The sequence below is a fragment of the Tamandua tetradactyla genome, chromosome 9, assembly GCF_023851605.1.
Source record: "Tamandua tetradactyla isolate mTamTet1 chromosome 9, mTamTet1.pri, whole genome shotgun sequence".
In the NCBI taxonomy this organism is placed as follows: Eukaryota; Metazoa; Chordata; class Mammalia; order Pilosa; family Myrmecophagidae; genus Tamandua; species Tamandua tetradactyla.
In genome coordinates, this window is record NC_135335.1 from 27,700,496 (window position 1) to 27,715,612 (window position 15,117).

General features: G+C 36.4%; 1 protein-coding gene and 1 pseudogene across 4 annotated transcripts in view; one reads left to right on the top strand and one right to left on the bottom strand.

Annotated features, from left to right (window-relative positions):
• The window catches only part of LOC143646870 (uncharacterized), a 110,026-nt gene that overhangs the window by 6,633 nt on the left and 88,276 nt on the right, over positions 1–15,117 (bottom strand). The gene's annotated exons all lie outside the window — the stretch shown is intronic.
• Positions 14,151–14,688, top strand: LOC143646875 (EKC/KEOPS complex subunit TPRKB pseudogene; annotated as a pseudogene).

The following is a 15,117-nucleotide window of genomic DNA, read 5'->3' on the forward strand; positions in this document are numbered from 1 at the left end:
TCCCCTCTGAAAACACGAGACCATTTCTGCTATATTGCATTCCAATAGCTTTAGCAAACCAAAACATGCCTACATTTCGTTTTCAAATATTTTATTCAGTATCTAAACTCCCCTCTGGGTAAGATGAGAATTTTTTAAATCCCCTTTTCTCCTCCCTACTGGAAGCTACATTCTTCCTTTTACAAACTATCAAGGATGTTGAGATTTTTACGTGTCTTCACTTGTGTATTATAATCACAGTAATGTCTTACATGTGTCCATGAAAATCAGTAAGCAATCCCTGCATTATTATACCTAAGTAAATATTCTTCACTGCTGAGCCAAGCATCCCACTAGGAGAATATTTCCTTTCTTTAGAAATTCTAGAAACAGAAGGTGCCTAATATCAATATCATGATTTTAATTTGGCTTAAAATTAAAAGATGCTCTTTTCTGATTCTGAAATTTTGGGGAAATGTCTCAGTTGAGTCACCAAAAATAAGGTTATGGTGTTGCTTCAATACAAATTTATAACATCTTATAAAAATATTCCTCCAGTCTGCACTGAGCTTTTTTAAATAAGAAATGATTGTTGAATTTTAGCAAATATCTTTTGATATATATATCAAGATAACCATTTCCTTCTTAAAACAATTATGCTAATAACATTAATATCAAACATGTTGCCCTATCCTTGAACATACTTTACTTTATTTACAAAATCTAAAGAACTATTTTCCTCTTGAATACTTAAACTTGGTTGCATAAAACAAATTTACTTTTGTAAGGTTTTCATTTTAATGATATGCTACATTTATAAAAACAATCCGCTAGTGTATTAGTTATATTTTGCTGCATAACAAATTACCATAAAAGTTTACATCCTAAATCAACAAAAATATCTTATTTCCCACAACTTCTGAGGATTGGGAATTTAGGAGTGCCTTAGCTGACTGGATCCCTCAGGAGACTGCAGTCAAGTTGCTGAGGCTGCTTTCTTCTGAAGACTGAACTTTGGAAGAAGAATGGGCTTCAAGCTCAGTCAAATGGTTGTTGTCATTGCATGGACCACTTTAAAGAGTTTTTTCCTACATGGCATCTTGTTTCCCCCTGAGCAAGAGATATAAAAAAGAGAAGGAGAGAGACTGGGGCAGAGAGACTGAGATAGAGAGACAGAAGAGAAAAAGAGACAGAACCCACATTGGAAGCTGAAGTCCTTTATCACCTACTCTCAAAGTGCCTGACCAACTTTGTATCATATACTATTGAATACACTTGGTTACACAAACCAGCCTTGGCAAAATGTGTAAGGACCCTATAAAAGAGTGAGAGTACTTGCAGGTGGGAGTTGTGGGGGTTTATACTGGAGACTGGCTATTGTAGGAAGCAATGATTCTGTAACTATGCTTTGGAATTGTAAAAGGGAAGGAAATTTAGCCTTATCCCTCCTTCCTGGCCTTCCTCACTCCCTTCTTTCTTTCCTTCCCTCCTTCCATCCATCCTTCCTAGTGCTTTGTTAAACTAAAATTGCACACTTTTGCTTGATATAATTAAAAACATATACTTGTATAATTTTTCCATGCATATTATTTTGAAACCTAGTAAGCCATTTGATTAGTAAACAGAATCAACAGGAAATATCTGAAAATAGAAAATTTCTAAAACTGTCTCACATAACTGTGGGAACGTAGAGTCCAAAATCTGTAGGGCACGCTGTGAAGCTGAGGACTCCGATGGAGGGTCTAGAAGAACTCCACAGGAAAGGCTCCCCGGCTGAAGCAGGAAGGGAGCCCGTTTCTTCTGAATCCTCCTTAAAAGGCTTCCAGCGATTAGATTAACCATCACTCATTGCAGGAGACATTTCCCTTGGCTAGTTACAAATGGAATCAGCTGTGGATGAAGCCGACGTAATCGTGACTGAATTCGAAGAAATGTCCTCACAGCGACAGACAGGCCAGCACTTGCCCAACCAGACAAACAGGTACCAGCACCTGGCCAAGTGGACACATGAACTTGACAGTGATAAATCCTATACCCTGACAATTTCATTCCTGGGAATTTATCGAAGGGACATGAAAGCCAGGTCCACAGAGGGCTTTGCACAAGAATGGTCACAGCAGTATTGCTCATGACAGACAAAACTGGACACCACCATATTTCCATCAGCAGAAAAAGGGATAGGCTGCAGGATTACCATGCCATGCTCAGGTGAAAAAACTCCCACAGCTGGTTCTTCTGCAGGTTTGCTGGGTGGTCCAACGGCAAGTCCTCGTTGGTGGGGACCAGCAGGACCGCGGCACCCTGACGGCCGCTTGCCCCGCCACGGCTCTTTGGTGCTGCCTGGCCGGTCTCAGAGGCAGCCGCCGGGCATCAGCTGTGACTGGGGGCGGCCCCGCGGCCATCGCGGTGGGTGGAGGGCCGGCGTAGCAGGTGGAGCCGTTAGATTCCTGGTATATTCTATTTTTTAACAGCCTCAAGATATTTACTAATTTCCTCTTTAACACCCTGGTTGTTTAGAAGTGTGTTCTTTATTTTCCACAAATTTGTTGAATTTTCCCTTTCTCTGTTATTGGTTCCTAGCTTTCTTCTATTGTGGTCAGAGAATAGAGATTGCACGATTTCAAAAATAGATGAAATAATTGGGACTTGTTTCTAAATCTAACGTATGGCCTATCATGGAGAATGATCAGTGTGCAGTACAGAAAAATGCATATTCTATTGTTGGGTGTAATGTTCTATGTATCTGTGTTAAATCTAGTTGGTTCAGAGCATCATTCTAGCCCTGTACTTCCTTATTGATTGATGTGTCCAGATGTTCAATGCACTGTTCAAAGTGGTGTATTTAAGTCTTCTTCCCAAACTGATCTACAGATTCAATACAATACCAACCAAAATTCCAACAGCCTACTCTGCAGAAATGAAAAAGCTAATTATCAAATTCACTTGGAAAGGTAAGGGACTTCTATCAGCCTGAAAACATCCTGAAAAAGTGGGAGGACTCATTTGCACAATAATGTTTATGGCAACATTATTCATGAGACCGAATGGATGGAGATGGCCAAACGGTACATTGACTGAGAAGCAGAAGGGTGAACTGTTTGTTGTGTATACATATGATGGAATGTGTGGTTACAGAAAGAATAAATACATTTTATAACAATGAAAGTCAATTCAACAGGAAGATACAAGAGTCCTATGTTTATCTATACCAACTAACAGCTTCAAATAGGCAAAGTAAAAGAAGACAGAAGTAAAAAGGGAAACAGACCCAGAATTACACTAAGAGATATTATTCTGGGGAGAAGCTTTTATAAAGGGGATTTATCAAGTTATAAGCCTAAGGCCATGAAAATGTCCAAATTAAGGCACCAATAAGAGGATACCTTCTCAGAAGAAAGGCATACATTTAGAGATTTTAACACATCTTTCTCACTAACAACAGTCAAAAAATCAGTAAAGATTTAGATTTAATAACATGATTAACCAACTTGATCTAATTGAGTACATAGAGCTCAATGACTAGAAAATACATTGTTTTTAAATGCATAGGCACATGAAACATTTATATCATATGCCAGGCTATAAAGCAAGTATCAACACATTCTAAAGGACTGAAATCATACAGAATATGTTCTCTGACCCAGTGAAGTTCAACTAGAATTGGAAACACAAAGATTACCAGATTTCCAAATATCTGGTAATCTAGCAATATGCTTCTAAATAACCTTGTAGGTCAAAGATGAAATTCTAATGGAGATTGGAAAATTTTGTTAAGTAATTATTAAAATGTCAAAACTCGGGTGGGCCACGGTGGCTCAGCAGGCAAGAATGCTTGCCTGCCATGCCAGAGGACCCGGGTTCGATTCCTGGTACCTGCCCATGTGAAAAAAAAAAGTAAAAAAAAAATGTCAAAACTCATGCGATGCAGCTAAAGCTAGATCTAGAGGAAAAGTTGTACCTTCAAATGCATATCTTAGAAAAGAAGAAATGTTGGAAAGTCAATGATCAGTGATCAAATTTCAATGTCAAGAATCTGGAAAAAGAAGACCAAATTAAATTCTAAAAGAATAGAGGGAGTTTTTGTGTGTGCTGACCATATTAAGTGCCTTCTCTTTTTTTATCTGGGTCTATTTTTTTAAAAAATATATTTTATTGAGAAGTATCCACATACATACAGTCCAACTATATTATACAATCAATGGCTCACAAGATAGGTCTACTTTTACTATATTTTCCTCATAGCCATCATGGGTTTAAAATTTTAACATTGTAAGTATATAACAATTATATTTGGTTTGATATCAACTTCTCCTCAACAACATACTCATTTACTTTTCCTTTTACCCCTGTCCCTCCACATATTATACTACTTGTTAATAATATCTTTGTACATTACACGTCCACATGCAGAGATTTATCATTCCTTTTTATTCATTTGTATTTTAGCTGAATTCTAACCAGCCAGCCACAAGAGTAGGTAGGGGACAGGCACAGGTACCTGACAGATGGAGAGAACAGTTTTTTGTGTCATTTACCAACCTCTTCCTCCTATTCATCTGTTGATGTGTACAGTATTTTACTGGCCTCTGGAGTCTCAACATATTTGTTTCAGACAGTTCCTGCCTGTTTAAGAGTTGTTCAGTTTAAGAGTTGTTCTGGTGGAAGGAATGAATCCTGAAGCTCCTACTCTACCATCTTGCTACAATCTCTCCATTTTTTTTCTATTTTTATTTATTTTTGGGGGGTTGTGTGGTCCGGGAAACTAATCCAGGTCTCCTGCAAGGAAGGTGAACATTCTACCAATGAACCACCCATGCACCCCTCTCCCTCATTTTTAACATACAGTTCTGTGGGACATTTGGTGAGGCAAAATAAGCCAGAAACAAAAGAACAAGAATGGTATAGTCTCCTTTAGAAAATGCTTATAAAAAAAAAAAACAGGGGCCTAGATTGTAAGCTTTTATAGCAGACACATTAAGTCCAGAGTGTTAATTATTATTTCTGGATTTCAAGAGGCTGTTCTATATATAGGTACATATATTTAGAGATAAGAATGAAGTTGATCAGGTTGGGGTTAAAGTAATTCAGAACATAGGGGTAAGGAAAACACTATCTGTATTTTAGAACCACACATAGTCTTTGAGAACAAAGAAAGAAAGGTTTATTTGATTTCTGGAACTGAAATTTTCTATAGCATATTATCTAACTCAACCTATCTGTATAGCTCATTTGAACAACTGAAACACAGGGAGCCCAGAATCAGAAAGAGGTCTTTTATTCCTGTATAGATTAATGTAATGCCTGGATACATCCTAGAGTATATTAAGCAGATAACCAAAAAGTATTGGCAAAGTCCCTTGAGGGATAAGAGAAAAATTATGAACTATTATAACCTTACTATCAGGGAACCCCCGATACTGTGTCAAACTCTAGGGACACCCAAATTAAAAGGCCATGCCCTTGATCCTGAGGTTTATTCCTGTGAAGTTATGAAGATAGTGGAGAAGCTTAGACTACCTATAGGTATGCCTAAGAGTTACTTCTGGAGGACCTCTGTTGTTGCTCAGATGTGGCCTCACTCTAAGCTGAACCCTGCAAGTGAAATCATTGCCCCCAAAACATGGGACATGACATCCAGGGGTGAAAGTCTCCCTGGCAACGTGGGAGATGACTCCCAGGGATGAATCTGGCCCTGGCAATGTGGAATCAACAATTCCATGCTGACCAAAAGGATGAAAAGACATGTAACTAATAAGGTATCAGTGGCAGAGTTCAAATTGAGTTGAGAGGCTACTATGGAGGTTGCTCTTAGGCAAGCTTCGGTTAGACCATGCTACCTATCATAACCTGCCAACCCCCAACCAGGACCATTCCAGCCAATCCTAAAGAGAACAGCTAGGGTAATATATAAAATTCCAGGAGGGTTCCATGCACTAGAGTAACTTTCCAGAAACCTACAACCTCCAGATGGGTCCCTGGACCAGATAAACCTAGAGGGCTTAGCCTTTCCAAACATCAGCTAGTTCCATTTCCCTACCTCATATTAGTCACAGACCTTCCCAACATAAAAAAGAACGGCCATCACCCAAACAGCCTTAATGGGAGGGATGGAAAGATCTAAGGTGATGGTGGAGTTATACAGAGAAGATAGGATTTAACAAATGAATATGAGTGCTGAATCATTAAATTTTGATATTTCTTTTAGTCTCCAGTATCTTAGAGCAGCCAGAAGCAAAAACCTAAAATTGTGGAATTGTCACCCATGTCAAACTCTGAAATATGTTGTACAACTAATTTTGGTGCTGTGCTTTGAAATTCATTGCTCTTTTGTATATATGTTATTTTTCACAAAAAAAAGAAAGAAAAAATGTTGAAGGTGATGATAAAAAAAATTTAAGCTTTCTAGCCTCCTATATGCTGGAGCAGCTAGAAGGAAAAATCTGAGAGGATTGCATGGTAGCCCACGACAAACTCTGTGATCTGTCTTGTAACTATTTGTTGAAGAGTGCTTTGAAAACTATTGCTTTTTTATTTCTTTGCTTTGTATATATGTTATACTATACAATAACAAAGCTAAAAAAATAGTTTTGCTGGATATAGAATTCTCAGTTGACAATATTTTGCTTTCAGCATTTTAAGCATGTCTTAGAACCACCACAGTTTTCTGAGAATACTGCACTTATCTTTGAGGAGCCTTTGCACATAGCACATTGCCTGTCTCCTGTGGCTTTCAGAATTCTTTCACTATCTTTGGCATTTCATAGTTTGATTATCATAAGCTGAACCCTGCAAGTGAAATCATTATAATGGTTGTATAAATACATGACTTTTGTTAAATTTGGGAAGTATTCCGCATTATTTCTTTGAATATTCTTTCTACCTCTTTCTCCCTTTCTTCTCCTTTTAGGACTCTCAAAATGTGTATACTGGCATGCTTGGTGGTGTCCCACAAGTCTCTCAGGTTCTCTTCACTTTTCCTATCTTCATGTTCACTGATTCATTCTTTTGCCAGGTCCAATCTGCTCTTGAACTGCTCTATGGGATTTTTTATTGGGTTTTAAGCTCTCGTTTAGTTACTTTCTGTGGTAGTTTGAAATTATACACCCCAGAAAAGCCATGTTCTTTTTCCTAATCTACTCTTGTGGGGGCAGACCTATTGTTTGGGATAGAAACTTTGATTAGATTGTTTGCAAGGAGATGTGGGACACCTAATTGTGGGTGTGAACTTTTGATTAGATGGAGATGCGTTCCTGCCCATTTAAAGTGAGTCCTGATTACAGGAGTCTTTAAGAGAGCTCAAGGAGAATGAAAGAGTTCAGAAGTAACAAAGATGCAGATACAGAGGCAAATGTTTGGAAATGCAGAAGCCCCAGTAGACAACAGAAGCTGAGAGGGCCAACAGAACCTAGATAGGAATCAGAGCCAACAGAGACTCAAACATGTGGAGATAGTTTGAGTTCCAACAGAGAAAGCAGACACCAAGACATGGACATTTGGAGATGCAGAGTACAGCAGATGTTGCCATGTGCCTTCCCATGAGATGCTAAGCAAGGATACACAGTGCTAAGCAAGCCAGAACCTGAAGAGAGCCAATGGAAGCTAAGAGAAGAAATCCAGAGTTCCCCACAGAAGCTAAGAAAGGACCAGCAAATGCAAGCCATGTGCCTCCCATGTCAGAGACAACCTGGAAGCCAACTCACCCTTTCTTTGGAGTCAAGGTATTTTTTTCTGGGTGCCTTAGTTTGGACATTTTTATGGCCTTAGAACTGTAAACTGGAACCTTAATAAATTCCCTTTATAAAAGCCATTCCATTTTTGGTATAGTGCATTCCAGGAGCATTAGCAAACTAAAACACTTTTCATGATTTCTATATCTTCATTGACATTCTCTTTATGTTCATCTATCATTTTCCTGATTTCCAATATTTATTTGTTCACATTTTTTTCAGCTGTGTGAATGTATTTAGGACCATTTTAAAAACCTTTGTCTGGGATATAACAGGACTGGCCCACCTCTTGATAATTCTAAAGTTTTAATTTTTTCCTTTGCCTAGAACATCACTTCCTATTTCTTTGTATGTTTTGTAATTCTTTTCTGCAACCTCAATATTTTGATAGTTAACGTATTATCTGTGAAATTTACACAATGAAATGCATGTTACTTAAACTGTTATCCAGTTAGTATTATGACCAAGAAAAAGGAAATGATGAAGCCACCTTTCTCAGTATTTGCAAATTGGTTTGGCAATAAGCTCCCCTTTAAAGCTTAGCTTTTTAAAAACAATTTTAGAGACGATCCTGAGGCACAAGCATAGGGCCCTCTGAGATCATTTCTGCACATGTGCGATCATCTGAAATTCTTGTTTACTTTTTCCATAGGAAAAAATGTTTCTTTACATACCAGGCACTGTATTGTACGTCCCACCGCCAGCAAATCTTTGCCCCAGCTGCAATTTGAATGCTATTCTATAGTTCTCTGTTAGAGAGCTCTGTGAGATGCCATTATATGCAGGACAAGTACTGGGATAAGCTTCTGATAAGGATACATGTGTATTCAGTGTTGACACACACATATATGTTCCTAATTTATGCACAGTGGCTATTATGCTCCTGGAAATGGAAGAAGGGAATCCCCCAGGAACACTGCTGGCTACTTCCTAAGCCAGTGAGGGGATTGGGGAAGGGCAAGCCAAGACACCATGAGATCTTACCATTACGAAGTTGCCTTTTCCTTTGACTGAATGCTTTCTCTGTTAATGTAATCTTTTAAGTCTTTTCTCGAACTTTGAAAAAGATGGTTCTGCCAGCTCTGTTTATTGTATAAAATTTATTTCAGGGCACTCCACCCACCCTGATGACCCTCAAAAGTATTTTAAAATTTTACTCAAATTTCAGGATGGCAAATAAAAGAACATGCTTAAGTTTTACAATGGTGGGTCATATAATGATGGGGGTAAATTAAGATATAGGCTATAATTTATTCAAAATACAAATTACTGATACTGTAGGAAATTATGGAACTATACACAAATTTACAGAGAAAAACATAAATGGGATTAAAGGTAATATCTTGCCTCTTATGGGAGAGATGACATAAATAACAGATGTCAGTCTAGAAATACTTTCAATTTTAATGGTCAAAAGTATCTATCTCCAAAGTTATCTATTTCATTTATGAAACAGTTTCAAACCATCTACTTAATGTGAGAAGAAGGGCAAGACTCTGGTGACTGAAAGGTCATGGCAAAGGTTTAAAATAATATTTATCGAGCAAAAGAGATGGAACTGAACTGTATTACTACGATTACCTGGAATTTTTGAGAAGTGAGAGAGTCTGGTGTCATAGCCTCAGAGCCAGTGCAGTACTTATTATGTACCCTGGAAGAACTGTTTCCTCCTGGGAGTCAGGTGTTTTAACCCTGTAGGATCTATCTCTGTAGGAACAATTGTTTCTGTGGAGCCTTAACATAGATAGTTGTGGCTCAGAAATTTTCAACATGCTATTTTGGAATCCACAGTAATAAGTAGCTAGGACAAGGAGGACATCTAACTCCTGGATAACCCAGAAATAGCCAAGCTCCCAGAGACCAAATGGATTTTAAGGGTCATTGGGCCTGCAGGTTGGGATTGGATATGATGATCCCTGATGTCAAATGTACCTAATATTTATAAAGCCCCACAATAAATTCAAACACTATTTATAAATGATCAATGTATCCAAGGTATTTTGGTATCCTAGCTTCTAAACAAATAACATACAATGGGATGAATTTAACAATAGGAATTTATTGGCTCACGGTTTTGAAGTTTGAAGATTTGCTTTCTCCTGGGGTTATCTTCTGGTTGGCTAGTAACCTTGGGATTCCTTGAAGTTTCTGTCACATGGCAATGTACATGGTGTCTTCTACATTTTCTTCTGTGGTATATTAATATCCAGCTTGTGAATGGTCCTGTGCATTCTCCTTCTGTGCCAAATCTCCTTTGCTTTGACGGACTTCAGCTATATTGGATTAAGGCCCATCCTCATTCAAGTTGGTCAAAGCTTACTAATAACATCTTAAAGTTCATATTTACAAATGGCTTCATACGAAAAGGACCAGGGTTGAGACCTGAACATGCCTTTTGTGGTGGACATGATTCAGTTTCCAATATGAGCACAGGTCTTTATTTCTTCATCTATAAAATCTGGGTGATATTTCAACAAACTCATATATAATAAATAATAAAATAATATGATACATGTAGTGTTTAGAAGTAAGCTTGATAAATGCTTAATAATTAACTAGCTATAATAATAAAGTACTATCATCATCATCATTATTATTTTCAATGCCAGAAAGTTCTTCTGAGCTCAAGGTATGTCCATTTATTCTTTCCCTAAAGGAATTATGAAATTTTGAGTACTAAAGATATTTTATCAATTTAGAAAAACCTATATGTAAATTGAAAACAACCTTATAAAAATATCTGATTAGTAATTAAAATATAACAATCATAGACAATAAGCCAATCCTTAAAGAGGAAGGGCAAACTGTCAAAATTTTTCAAATGTTCTAAATATTATCAAATGTCTCAAAATCAATTATTTATTCCTGGAAAGAATAACTTTAAAAAGACCAAAAATCTGACAGAATGAATTAAGAAAAGAGCCAACTTTGTGGAAAAACTTCCATCTTCAACATCAGAAAATCTGAATTTGCTATTAAAATAGCTTAAAAAGATACTCATAGATGCCATAACTTAAACTAAGTAATCCAACAAATATTCTTAATAAATCAGATTGCATTGGTTTCCCTTTCCTCTACTGTCAAAACTGTTTTCTCTATTGTCAAAACAATTTTGACAATAGAGAAAGGGGAAACCAATGAACTCTTTTAACAGGCGTCTAAAGAGTATAGGACAAAAATATGCTTTCTATACTTGTTGGCAAAAAAATGACTTTCTGGCAAAAATTCCCTGTCATTGCTGCTATTAAATTTTGTTTTAAATGTTCTTAAACTTGAAATTAAAATGTCTAAGTATTCATAAATTTAAACAGTTTGAACTATGTGTTTTCTTTTTTTGTACCATTGCCAGCCAACTCAGTTCAAGTTTTAGTGAAAGGGTTTTGGTCAATGAACATCAACAGCTTTGGTTTAATCAACTCTGATTTGGACTTGGGTAGCCACATATACATCCAGATTAATCTCCAGCATTCCTTGGCTGGGCACTGACTCCTTCAAGCTCTTCAAATAGTTCCCTTGGGAGAGGGTTCCTTAAGTATTAACACCAAAACCTGGGCTTTAATAAACAACAAAAGCCAAAACCAATGTCTGTCATTCTGTCCACAAAGTTCCTGAGTCTCTTCATATGCCAAATTCTGGTGTTCAAATATGAGACAGATAGAACTGATACTTAACCTTCTGGAGTTCACTGTCTGGGAGGCTTGAAAAATAATTCATATTATTTGCAGTAAATACAGTGATAAAAACACAGAGGTAATGGTAAGCTTTGGAGCAACAGCAACACTGGACTTGAATATTTAATGAAGGTTTCCAAATTATTGATACTTAGGCCAGTATCTGAAAGAAGACCATGCTGGATGTTGATGCAAGGCAATCAAAGAACAGGAGTCTGCATGGGCAAGTCAATAATGCAATTTGCATCACAGATCCTAAGGTAATGGGATTGAAAAATATGACAAACCATTTAGACCTAGTAGACATATGCAGGGGACTCTACAATAGCAGTAGAATATATATTCTTCTCTTGTGCACATGGAATATTCTCCAGGGTAAGCCATATGTCTGTTCATTAACCAAGTCAGAAATTTTTTTAAATATTAAAACCACAAAAAATATCTCCTCCAACCACAATGCAACAAATCTAAAAATCAATAACAGAAGGAAAGCTGGAAAATTCACAAATACGGGGAAAACAACAACAATTTCAGAGAGAAATGTATAGGTAGAAACATCTACTTTATAAAGAATTAAGGTCTTAAATCCAGTAACTTAAAACCTAACTCTACTAAGGTACTATAAAAAGAAGAGTAAACTATACCCAAAATAATGAGAAGAAAGGAAATAATAATGACCAGAGTGGACAGAGGTAGTATAGGGAATAGAGAAAATCACAAAACCAAAAGTTGGTTTTAGGATTGAGAAAGCTTTTTTGACCAAAAGGGGGAAGAGAAAAATGAGATAACACAAAGTTTCAATGGCTGTAAGATTTCAAACAGAGTCAAGAGGTTATCCTGAAGGTTATTCTTATGCTTTATATAACTATCCCTTTTTAGTTTATGGTATATTGGAGTGGCTGGCAAGAAGTACCTGAAACTGATGAGTTATGCTCCAGGAGCTTTGATTCTTGAAGATGATTGAATAACAATGACTGTGTGAATGTGAAAACCTTGTGTCTGATGCCCCTTTTATCTAGTGTACGGACAGACAAGAAAACAAATATGGATAATAAATAAATAAATAGGGGAGATAAGTGGTAAAATAAATCAGATAAATGGAAATACTAGTGGTCAATGAGTATGAGGCATAAGGGGTACGGGATATAAGAGTATTTTCTTTTTATTCTTTTTCTGGCATGATGCAAATGTTCTAAAAATGATTATGATAATAAATACATAACTAAGTGATGATATTGTGAGCCATTGATTGTAACCATGTATGGATTGTATGTGTGTGAAGACCTGTCAATAAAAATATTTTTTAAAAAAGATGATACTATGAACTGAACACCAACAAATTTGATAACTTAAGATGAAATGAAAACATTCCTAGAAACACAAAAAATACAGAAAACTGACTGAAGAAGAAACAGAATATATTAAACAAAACTTTACCAACCAAAAAGAATGAATCAGAAACTGAAAACTTCCAAACAGAAAATTTCAGGACAAGACAGTGTCACTGTTGAAATCTATAAAACATTTAAAGAATTTGCACCAATCTTTCTCAAACCATTCCAAAAATTAGAAGATAAGGAATACTTCCTAATTAATTCTACGAACCCAGCATTATGTCAAAGATGTTTAACAGAAAGCCAATTAACAAGAAAACATTAGGCAGAAGAGAGGAAAAACTTCTCAGAATAAACTAATGAAGAAAATTAAATGCCTAGACACCAGTAAAAAATCACAAGTCACACTAAGAAACATGAAGAAAACTTCAGAAGCGATACAGGAATGGAAGCAACTAATTAAGGAGTTCAAAGACATCTTCTAAATCAATTGAATGATACATAGGAAAATGAGGTAAAAGAGATGAAGGATATAAAGAAGACACTGGGTGAGCATCAAGAAGAACTCAGAAGCATGCAAAAAATATTTATGGGAATCACAGGCACAACAGAAGAGGTAAAAGATACAAGAGAGACATACAACAAGCATCTAAAATCTTACACAAAAGAACAGATACAGAAAAATATGAGCAGGGTCTTAGGGAATTAATGACAGTATGAAGTGTATGAACATACGTGCCATGGGTTTCCCAGAAGAAGAGAAAGGAAACAGGGCAGAAAGAATATCTGAGGAAATAATGGCCCCAAATTTCCCAACTCATATGAAAGATCAAATTACAGGTCTAAGATGTGCAACATGCCCCAAATGAATAATTCAGAATGGACCTACTCTCTAAGATACTTACTAATCAGACTGCCAAATGCCAAAGACAAAGAGAGAATTCTAAAAGCAGCAGGATAAAAATAATCTACCACATGAGGGAAGAGAAAACTAAGTGTGAATTTCTCATCAGAAACTATGGAGGTGGAAGGCACTGATATGATATATTTAATATAGTGAAAGAGAAAAACTGCTAACCAAGAAACCTATATCCAGCAAAACTGTCCTTGAAAAAATGAGGGAGAGTTTAAAATATTCACAGATAGACATAAAGTTTGTTAAGCAGAAACCTTCTCTATAAGAAACTACATGTATGATATGTAAAAGGCAAAGAATAAAATGGTTGAAGGAAGTACTGCCATTACAGTAATACCAGTGAATGTTAACGGATTAAACATCCCAATCAAAAGACACAGACTGGCAGAACAGATGAAAAACCATGATTCATCTGAATGCTATCTACAAGAGACTCACTTTAGACTCAAGGGCACAAATAGGGAGGAAGTGAAAGGCTGGAAAAAGATATTCCACACAGGCATCAAAGACCCTATGGATCCTATTTATCTATGAAATGCAGTTAACATGTCAGCTGGAACTATTTCAAGAATGCAGAGTAACCCTTCTATCATTTAAAGACGTTAAAAATGCTGGAGACTTGAGAAAAACGGCCATGGGAGGCACCATTGATGGTTCATTAATAAATCCTACAGTTACTTGATCCATTCCAGATACTTGTGGTAGCAAACAAAGCACTTCATCTCTACAAACTGGGAAAAACAAAGACAAGAACTCTATCTACTGAAATTATTTTTAACCTTTCCCCAAATAGTAACATTTCCAAGGCTTTGAAAAAATCTGGTATCTCAGCAAATGACACTTCAATTTTAATTGTTTATGTTGAAGAGGGAGAAAAACAAATAAATCAAGAATATTTAACATCTCAGGTAGATGGTCATCAGATTTCTCTGAAAAATCTTCCTGAAATAACAAATATTACAGAAGTGAAAAAGAAATATAAACTCTCCTCACAAGAAGAAAGTACTGGGACAATATTAGATGGTACCACTTGTAGAATGTCAACAAAAGATGCTTTGTGAAATATGAGAAATAGTAAAATAAATTTCAATATTAAAAAAAAAAGATATTCCATGCAAGCAGTAACCAAAAAAATTTACACTAATGTCAGATAAAACAGGCTTTAAAGGCAAAAATGTTAAAAGAGACAAAGGAAGACACTATATATCAATAAACGAGCCAATACACCAGGAAGAAAGAACAATCATAAAGATTTATGAACCTAGCCAGGACGCCCAAAAACACTGGCAACAATGAAGGGAGAAATAGATATTTCTACAATAATAGTTGGAGACTTCAATACATCACTCTCATCAATGCACACAGCATCTAGACAGAGGATCAATATGGAAACGGAGATCTTGAATAATGATAAATGAAGCAGACCTATCAGACATTTACAGAACATTGCACTCCACAAAAGCAGGATAGACATTCTTCCAAAGGGCTCA